Source organism: Pseudophryne corroboree, unplaced genomic scaffold, assembly GCF_028390025.1.
Source record: "Pseudophryne corroboree isolate aPseCor3 unplaced genomic scaffold, aPseCor3.hap2 scaffold_522, whole genome shotgun sequence".
Classification (NCBI taxonomy): domain Eukaryota; kingdom Metazoa; phylum Chordata; class Amphibia; order Anura; family Myobatrachidae; genus Pseudophryne; species Pseudophryne corroboree.
The window spans coordinates 208,725-219,841 of NW_026970125.1; positions in this window are offsets into that span (position 1 = coordinate 208,725).

Consider the following 11,117-nt stretch of genomic DNA (forward strand, 5'->3'; position numbering starts at 1 on the left):
TGAGGGTGTCAGGAGCCGCGCGTATACGTACATACGTGTAGGTTTCAGGTGCCGCGCGTATACATACGTGTGTGTGTCAGGAGCCGAGCGCGTACGTACATGTGAGTGTGTCAGGAGCAACGCGCGTGTGTGTCAGGAGCCACACGTGTGCATACGTGTGTGTGTCAGGTGCCACACATGTACGTACGTACGTACGTACGTACGTACGTGTGTGTGTGTGTGTGTGTGTCAGGTGCCGCGCGTGTACGTGTGTGTCAAGTGCCGCGTGTGTACGTACGTATGTGTGTGCCTGGAGCCGCGCGTGTACATACATGTGTGTGTGTGTGTCTCAGGTGCTGTACGTGTATGTGTGTGTCTCAGGTGCTGCACGTGTATATGTGTGTATTTCAGGTGCTGCATTTGTATGCGTCAGCTGCCACGTGGGTGTCAGGTGTTGAGCGTGTATGTGTTTGTGTCAGCTGTCGCATCTGTATGTGTGTGACTGTCAGGTGCTGCGCGTGTATGTGTGTGTCAGGTGCTGTTCATGTATGTGGGAGTGGCAGGTGCTGCATGTGTATATATGTGTGAGTGGCAGGTGCTGCGTGTGTATACGAGTGTGTGTGAGGTGCTGCGAGTGTATGTGTGTGTTAGGTGCTCTGAGTGTATATGATTGTGTGTCAGGTGCTGTGCGTGTGTGCGTTAAATGCCACATGTATATATGTGTCAGGTGCTGCGTGTGTGTCAGGTGCTGCATGTTTGTATGTGTGTGTGTGTGTGTGTGTCAGGTGCTGCATGTCTGTATGTGTGTGTGTGTCAGGCGCTGCATGTCTGTGTGTGTGTGTGTGTGTCAGGTGCTGCATGTCTGTATATGTGTGTGGGTGTGTCAGGTGATGCATGTGTGTGTGGGTGTGTCAGGTGATGCATGTGTGTGTGTGGGTGTGTCAGGTGCTGCATGTCTGTGTGTGGGTGTGTGTGTCTGTCAGGTGCTGCATGTGTGTGTCAGGTGCTGCATGTCTGCGTGTGTGTGTGTCAGGCGCTGTATGTCTGCGTGTGTGTGTCAGGCGCTGCATATCTGTGTCAGGTGCTGTGTGTGTGTGTGTGTGTGTGTGCGTGTCTGTCAGGTGCTGCGTGTCTGCGTGTGTGTCAGGCGCTGCGTGTCTGCGTGTGTGTCAGGCGCTGCGTGTCTGCGTGTGTGTCAGGCGCTGCGTGTCTGCGTGTGTGTCAGGCGCTGCGTGTCTGCGTGTGTGTCAGGCGCTGCGTGTGTGTCAGGCGCTGCGTGTGTGTCAGGCGCTGCGTGTGTGTCAGGCGCTGCGTGTCTGTGTGTGTGTCAGGCGCTGCGTGTCTGCGTGTGTGTCAGGCGCTGCGTGTGTGTCAGGCTCTGCGTGTGTGTCAGGCGCTGCGTGTCTGCGTGTGTGTCAGGCGCTGCGTGTCTGTCAGGCGCTGCGTGTCTGCGTGTGTGTCAGGCGCTGCGTGTCTGCGTGTGTGTCAGGCGCTGCGTGTCTGCGTGTGTGTCAGGCGCTGCGTGTCTGCGTGTTTGTGTGTCAGGTGCTGCGTGTGTGTGTCAGGTGCTGCGTGTGTGTGTGTCAGATGCTGCGTGTCTGCGTGTGTGTCAGGTGCTGCGTGTGAGTATGTCAGGTGCTGCGTGTGTCAGGAGCATGTGAGTGTCAGGCGCTGCGTGTGTCAGGCGCTGCGTGTGTCAGGCGCTGCCTGTGCGTGTGCGTGTGTGTCAGGCGCTGCCTGTGCGTCAGGCGCTGCGTGTCTGTGTGTGTCAGGCGCTGCGTGTCTGTGTGTGTCAGGCGCTGCGTGTCTGTGTGTGTCAGGCGCTGCGTGTGTGCCAGGCGCTGCCTGTGCGTGTGTGCCAGGCGCTGCCTGTGCGTGTGTGCCAGGCGCTGCCTGTGCGTGTGTGCCAGGCGCTGCCTGTGCGTGTGTGCCAGGCGCCGCGTGTCTGTCAGGCGCCGCCTGTGCGTCAGGCGCCGCCTGTGCGTCAGGCGCCGCCTGTGCGTCAGGCGCCGCGTGTCTATGTGCGTCAGGCGCCGCGTGTGAGTGTGTGCGTGTGTGTCAGGTCCGTGTGAGTGTCAGGTGCTGCGTCTGTGTGTGCGTGTGTCAGGTGCTGCGTGTGTGTCAGGTGCTGCGTGTGAGTGTATGCGCGTGTGTCAGGTCCGTGTTAGTGTCAGGTGCTGTGTGTGTGTAAGGTGCTGTGTGTGTGCGTGTGTGTGTGTGTGCGTGTGTCAGGTGCTGTGTGTGTGCGTGTGTGTCAGGCGCTGCATATGCGTATGCGTGTCAGGCATTGCATGTCTGTGTGTGTCAGACGCTGCGTGTCTGGGGGGGGGTGGCCGGACACACAGCAGAGGGGGGGGGGTGGCTGGACACACAGCACAGAGGGGAGGGTGACCGGACACACGGCAGGGAGGGGAGGGGGTAGGGGGTAACCGAACACAGCAGGAAGAGGGGGGAGTTGCCGAACACACAGCAGGGGAGGGGAGGGGATGGTGGCCAGACAAACAGCAGGGGAGGGGAGGGAGGGAGGGTAGGCCGGACACACAGTAGGTGAGGGGGGGGGGTGGCTGGACACACAGCAGGGAGGGGGGGTAGGCAGGACACACAGCAGGGGAGGGGAGGGTGGCCGGACAAACAGCAGGGAGGGGGGGGGGTAGGCCGGACACACAGCAGGGGAGGGGGGGTGGCTGGACACACAGCAGGTGAGGGGGGGGCTGGACACACAGCAGGTGAGGGGGGGGCTGGACACACAGCAGGTGAGGGGGGGGGGCTGGACACACAGCAGGTGAGGGGGGGGGCTGGACACACAGCAGGTGAGGGGGCTGGACACACAGCAGGTGAGGGGGGGGGGGGCTGGACACACAGCAGGTGAGGGGGGGGGGGGCTGGACACAGCAGGTGAGGGGGGGGGGGGCTGGACACAGCAGGTGAGGGGGGGGGCTGGACACACAGCAGGTGAGGGGGGGGCTGGACACGCAGCAGGTGAGGGGGGGGGGGCTGGACACACAGCAGGGGAGGGGGGGGTAGGCCGGACACACAGCAGGGGAGGGGAGGGTGGCCGGACACACAGCAGGGGAGGGGAGGGTGGCCGGACACACAGCAGGGGAGGGGAGGGTGGCCGGACAAACAGCAGGGAGGGGGGGGGTAGGCCGGACACACAGCAGGGGAGGAGGGGGGGGGGCTGGACACACAGCAGGTGAGGGGGGGGGCTGGACACACAGCAGGTGAGGGGGGGTAGGCCGGACACACAGCAGGGAGGGGGGGGTAGGCCGCCGGACACACAGCAGGGGAGGGGAGGGTGGCCGGACAAACAGCAGGGAGGGGGGGGTAGGCCGGACACACAGCAGGTGAGGGGGTGGGGGGGGTGGCTGGACACACAGCAGGTGAGGGGGGGGTCTGGACACACAGCAGGGAGGGGGGGGGTAGGCCGGACAAACAGCAGGGAGGGGGGGGGGGGTAGGCCGGACACACAGCAGGGAGGGGGGGGGGGCTGGACACACAGCAGGGAGGGGGGGGGGTAGGCCGGACAAACAGCAGGGAGGGGGGGGGGGGCTGGACACACAGCAAGGGGGGGTAGGCCAGACACACAGCAGGTGAGGGGGGGGTGGCTGGACACACAGCAGGGAGGGGGGGGGTAGGCCGGACACGCAGCAGGTGAGGGGGGGGGGGGGGGGGGCTGGACACACAGCAGGTGAGGGGGGGGGGGCTGGACACACAGCAGGTGAGGGGGGGGGGGGTAGGCCGGACACACAGCAGGTGAGGGGGGGGGGTGGCTGGACACACAGCAGGGAGGGAAGGGGGTAGGGGGGTGGCCTTATTATAATAACCGTGTGGGGGAGGAGTCTGCGGCGGTGGGTGAATGAGATGTGGGGGCAGGCTGCTAAGGGTGCAGGGGAGGAGGGGAAGGGAGCCGGATGGATCTGAATGTGAGCCGCACGTAAGGGACCATACTGATCCTCCCCACCTCAGCCCGCTGGTGCTGCTGCTGCTGCCTGACTTCTTCCGTGCAGCACAGCCAGGGCCGGTGCAAGGTTTCTCGGCACCCTAGGCAAAACTTCAGCCTCCCTCCCTCCGCCCCCCTCCCCAAACCCCAACCCCCCCCCCACCACCCCCCATTGGGCACCACAGGAAAAAATAAAACACATTGGCATCCACAGGAAAATGTATAACAAATACATTGGCCCCTTTCAGGAAAAAAACACTTTGGCCTCCACACAATAAAAAAACATACACATTTGCTCCCCAGTACATAATTTGCATTTACCCCTTTATTATTGACAGAACAGCAAATTAATGTCCTCCTGCTAAGTACAAAGGGAAAATGTGATGGCTTCTCCAACATGTGTGCAAGGCCCTATCTTAAAGTATCAAAACTATTGTTATTGTTTACTTAGATAGTGCCACTAATTTGCACAGCGCTGTACACATAACAACATCAGAATTCGTATCACTCCCTGTCCCACTGGAATGAGAGTGATATTCCCTAAAATAAAAACACACACACAGACAAATCCACATAACCTTCCCATATGTTTTTGGAGTGTGGGAGGAAACAGGAATACCCAGAGGAAACCCACACAAAAAGTAAATGCAAACTCCACACATTCAGGCCATGACCAGGAATTGAACTAATGACCTGAGTGCTGAGGCGGTAATGCTTACCCTATGCCACTGTCCCGCGGATTGGATTATAACGTATAAAAAATGTTGCAGGCTGCATAGAGAATACACCCTACAGCAGGTTGGGAAAGGGATCCTGCCGCTTAGAATCCCAACACCTCGTTGGAAAGTATGCTAATCCTCTCCCCTTCCCTCCCCTTCCTGCAGCCTAACCCTAACTTCCCCCCTGCAACCTAACTACCCTCCCCAGCACACTTACATTCAGTATGCTGACTCTTGTGATTCCGGCATCGGGATTCTGAGCGTTGTCGGGCAGCACCTTTTTTTAGTGTGTGCAGTTAGATTTCAGTACTAATATACTGTATGGCAAAAAAATAGAACACGACAAATTGACAAATGCGTTTTCTAAGCAACAGGTACGGATGTCTTGTTCAGCCATACACTATATATCTGGTGATATACTATGTTGGTGCATTAACAAACAGTTTTTATTTGCAAATATAGGGAAATGTGCCCCCCCAGCCAATGTGGAAATACGAGTCCCAGCATATCCTGCTAAAAAGAAGCAGGTCATACTGGGAAATGTAGTTTCACATTAGCTACAGATGACACATGGAAAAAAAACTCCACTACCTACTTGTAAGGAGGAGAAACCATCAGATGGAGAAGCAATCAGTCAGCATCCATCACAGCCTATGGACCTACAGGTGTTCCGTAGCTCTGTAGGACAAAGTAAAAAAAAGTCTGTAGTAGGATCACAGGCTGGTGCTGGTCCCACAGTGACAGTGGGATTAGGCGGCAGACACATAAACCACTGGACCACTAGGGCACTTTCTGTAAAGGAGGCGACAAAGGACATACTGAGAGACACACACACACACACACACACACACACACACACACACACACACACACACACACTCATACTGAGACACACACACACTGACACTCATACTAAGGCAGAGGCACACGCACACACACTCATACTGAGACTGAGACACACTCACACTGACACTCATACGGAGTCAGAGGCACACACATTCATACTGGAGTACACACACACTGACACTTATACTGAGGCAGAGGCACACATACACTCATACTGAGGCAGAGGCACACACACTCATACTGAGACTGAGACACACACACTGAGGCAGAGGCACACACACACTCATACTGATACACACACACATACTGACACTCATACTGAGGCAGAGGCACACACACACACTGAAACTGAGACACGCTCATACTGAGGCAGAGGCACACACACTCATACTGAGACACACACACAGTGATACTGAGACATACACACTGACACTCATACTGAGGCAGAGACACACATACATTCATACTGAGACACACACAGTGAAACGGAGACACACACACTCATACTGATACACACACACACAGTGATACTGAGACACACACAGTGACAGAGAGACACACACACACTCATACTGAGACACACACAGTGACAGAGAGACACACACACACACACACACACACACATACTGAGACACACACAGTGATACTGAGACACACACAGTGACAGAGACACACACTCATACTGAGACGCACAGTGATACTGAGTCAGAGGCACATGTACACTCACATTGAGGCACACAAACACACACTCACACTGAGGAACACACACACTCATTCTGAGGCACACACTGATATTGAGAGACACACACGCACTGACACATATACTAAGGCAGAGGCACACACACTCATACTGAGACACCCACAGTGACAGACACACACACACACACACACACACACACACACTGATACTGAGACACACACTGATACTCATACTGAGGCAGAGGCACACATACACTCATACTGAGGCAGAGGCACACACACACTCATTCTGAGGCACACACACTCATACTGAGGCACACACTGATATTGAGAGACACACACGCACTGACACATATACTGAGGCAGAGGCACACACACTCATACTGAGACACCCACAGTGATAGAGAGACACACACACACACACACACACACACACACACACACACACACACTCATACTGAGACACACACTGATACTCATACTGAGGCAGAGGCACACATACACTCAAACTGAGACTGAGACACACTCATACTGAGGCAGAGGCATACACACACTCAAACTGAGACTGAGACACACTCACACTGACACTCATACTGAGGCAGAGGCACACACATACACACACACTCATACTGAGACACACACACAGTGACAGAGAGACACACACACACACACACACACACACACTCATACTGAGACACACACTGATACTCATACTGAGGCAGAGGCACACATACACTCATACTGAGACTGAGACACACTCATACTGAGGCAGAGGCATACACACACTCAAACTGAGACTGAGACACACTCACACTGACACTCATACTGAGGCAGAGGCACACACATACACACACACTCATACTGAGACACACACACAGTGACAGAGAGACACACACACACACACACACACACACACACACACACACACACACTCATACTGAGACACACAGTGATACTGAGACACACACTGACACACAAAGTGACAGAGAGAGACACACACTCATACTGAGACCCACAGTGATACTGAGTCAGAGGCACATGTACACTCACATTGAGGCACACAAACACACACTCACACTGAGGAACACACACACTCATTCTGAGGCACACACTGATATTGAGAGACACACACGCACTGACACACATACTGAGGCAGAGGCACACACGCTCATACTGAGACTGAGACTTACTCACACTGAGGCAGAGGCACACTCACACTCATACTGATACACACACACACACACACACACACACATACTGACACTCATACTGAGGCAGAGGCACACACACACACTGAAACTGAGACACGCTCATACTGAGGCAGAGGCACACACACTCATACTGAGACACACACACAGTGATACTGAGACATACACACTGACACTCATACTGAGGCAGAGACACACATACATTCATACTGAGACACACACACAGTGAAACGGAGACACACACACTCATACTGATACACACACACAGTGATACTGAGATACACACAGTGACAGACACACACACACACACACACACACACACACTCATACTGAGACACACACAGTGATACTGAGACACACACAGTGACAGAGAGACACACACACACACACATACTGAGACACACACAGTGATACTGAGACACACACAGTGACAGAGACACACACAGTGACAGAGACACACACTCATACTGAGACACACAGTGATACTGAGTCAGAGGCACATGTACACTCACATTGAGGCACACAAACACACACTCACACTGAGGAACACACACACTCATTCTGAGGCACACACTGATATTGAGAGACACACACGCACTGACACATATACTAAGGCAGAGGAACACACACTCATACTGAGACACCCACAGTGACAGACACACACACACACACACACACACACACACACACACACACACACACTGATACTGAGACACACACTGATACTCATACTGAGGCAGAGGCACACATACACTCATACTGAGACTGAGACACACACTGACACTCATACTGAGGCAGAGGCACACACACACTCATTCTGAGGCACACACACTCATACTGAGGCACACACGCACTGACACATATACTGAGGCAGAGGCACACACACTCATACTGAGACACCCACAGTGATAGAGAGACACACACACACACACTCATACTGACACACACACAGATACTGAGACACACACTGATACTCATACTGAGGCAGAGGCACACACACACTCAAACTGAGACTGAGACACACTCACACTGACACTCATACTGAGGCAGAGGCACACACATACACACACACTCATACTGAGACACACACACAGTGACAGAGAGACACACACACACTCATACTGAGACACACAGTGATACTGAGACACACACTGACACACAAAGTGACAGAGAGAGACACACACTCATACTGAGACCCACAGTGATACTGAGTCAGAGGCACATGTACACTCACATTGAGGCACACAAACACACACTCACACTGAGGCACACTCATACTGAGGCACACACTGATATTGAGAGACACACGCACTGACACACATACTGAGGCAGAGGCACACACGCTCATACTGAGACACACAGTGACAGAGAGACACACACACTCATACTGAGACACACACAGTGATACTGATACACACACTGATACTCATACTGAGGCAGAGGCACACATACACTCATACTGAGACTGAGACACACTGACACTCATACTGAGGCAGAGGCATACACACTCATACTGAGACACACACACACACACACACACACACAGTGATACTGAGACACGCACAGTGATACTGAGACACACTGACACTCATACTGAGGCAGAGGCACACACACACTCAAACTGAGACTGAGACACACTCACACTGACACTCATACTGAGGAAGAGTCACACACACTCATACTGAGACACACACACACACAGTGATACTGAGACACACACACTGACACTCATACTTAGTCAGAGGCACACGTACACTCACATTGAGGCACACAAATACACACTCACACTGGGGCACACACACTCATACTGAGGCACACACTGATATTGAGAGACACACACGCACTGACACACATACTGAGGCAGAGGCACCCACAGACTCATACTGAGACACACATACACACACTTATACCGAGAGACACACACACAGTAGCACAGTAGTAACCTTCAGGCAGCTCAGATCACAGGAGCCAGACCTGTGTTCCGACTCCCTCTGGAGCTAATGGTGTCCAGTAGCCTAAGAAGCCAATCCATCCTGCACGCAGGTGAGTTGAACTTCTCTCCCCTATGTCCCTCGATGCAGTGAGCCTGTTGCCAGCAGGACTCACTGAAAATAAGAAACCTAAAAACTTTTTCTAAGCAGCTCCTTAAGAGAGCCACCTAGATTGCACCCTGCTCGGACGGGCACAAAAACCTAACTGAGGCTTGGAGGAGGGTCATAGGGGGAGGAGCCGGTACACACCACCTGATCCTAAAGCTTTAGTTTTGTGCCCTGTCTCCTGCGGAGCCGCTAATCCCCATGGTCCTGACGGAGTCCCCAGCATCCACTTAGGACGTCAGAGAAAGTAGCTGCTGGCGGCGGGAGGAGAGCCAGCGGTTCCTGGGTGTGTGCACCTGCGGTCCCTTACAGACTGCAGCGACCCATTAGGCATACTTGCCTACCTGACCCGCTCCATGAGGGAGAAAATGCTCTGCTCCTGGACTTTCCTGGTAATGTATGATTGCCATCACCTGTGGTGAGCTAGTTCATTGATGAGAAAGGTGTTTCACCACAGGTGATGGCAATCATACATTACCAGAAAAGTCCAGGAACAGAGCATTTTCTCCCTCATGGAGAGGGTCAGGTAGGCAAGTATGCCATTAGGACTGTGGAGGAGAGGGGTAGCGGCATAGCAGCCGCAGGCTTACCGAAAGTGCTCACTACTGAGCAATATGGTCCCCTTACCCGAAGTGGGAGCCGCAGCGGGAGGAATAGCTGGAGTTGCGCCGCAGGAGAAAGTCAGAGGACATCCAGAAGAGACATCCGGTGCAGCGCTGACTCCTGACTGACAGCGCTTGCCTACTGAGCGGTGTGGTACCCCCACACCTGAAGCGGGTGCGGGAGCGGCAGCGGCAGCCGGAGAAGACAGCTGTGCTCAGGGCCGGCGCTTCCATTAGGCAGCTTTAGGCAGCTGCCTATGGGCGCCTGGACCTGAGGGGGCGGTACGCTGAGGCTGCCCCCCCTCCCCCGCCATATAGCCCCCACGCAATAGCAGCAGCAGGGCACCCGGCGTCATAGACACACATAGCAACGCTGCGGGTAGTCCTGCAATTCTGCTAAGTGGACTGACAGGCAGCTGATGCACTATACACTACCCTGTGTCCTGGGATCCACCAGTGATTTTCTTTCATTCACCACCGCTCCACTATGTAGTGTGAGCAGAGAGGTGGTTTCCCCCTCGGCCAGTCCGGTGTTTCCTCTCTACCGGGTAGCTCTATAGCCTGCTGCTTGATGGTTTTTTTTAAAAAAGGGGGCGTGGCCACACCTCCGTGATTAGGCCACGCCCCGGAGTATGCTAGGTTCTCCATAGTCTGTCTCTGTGGCTCTGCTGCCTGGCATGCCTACTCTTTCGGAGACTGGCTCCTGTGATCTGAGCTGCCTGAAGGTTACTACTGTGCTACTGTGTGTGTGTCTCTCGGTATAAGTGTGTGTATGTGTGTCTCAGTATGAGTCTGTGGGTGCCTCTGCCTCAGTATGTGTGTCAGTGCGTGTGTGTCTCTCAATATCAGTGTGTGCCTCAGTATGAGTGTGTGTGCCCCAGTGTGAGTGTGTATTTGTGTGCCTCAATGTGAGTGTACGTGTGCCTCTGACTAAGTATGAGTGTCAGTGTGTGTGTCTCAGTATCACTGTGTGTGTGTGTGTCTCAGTATGAGTGTGTGTGACTCTTCCTCAGTATGAGTGTCAGTGTG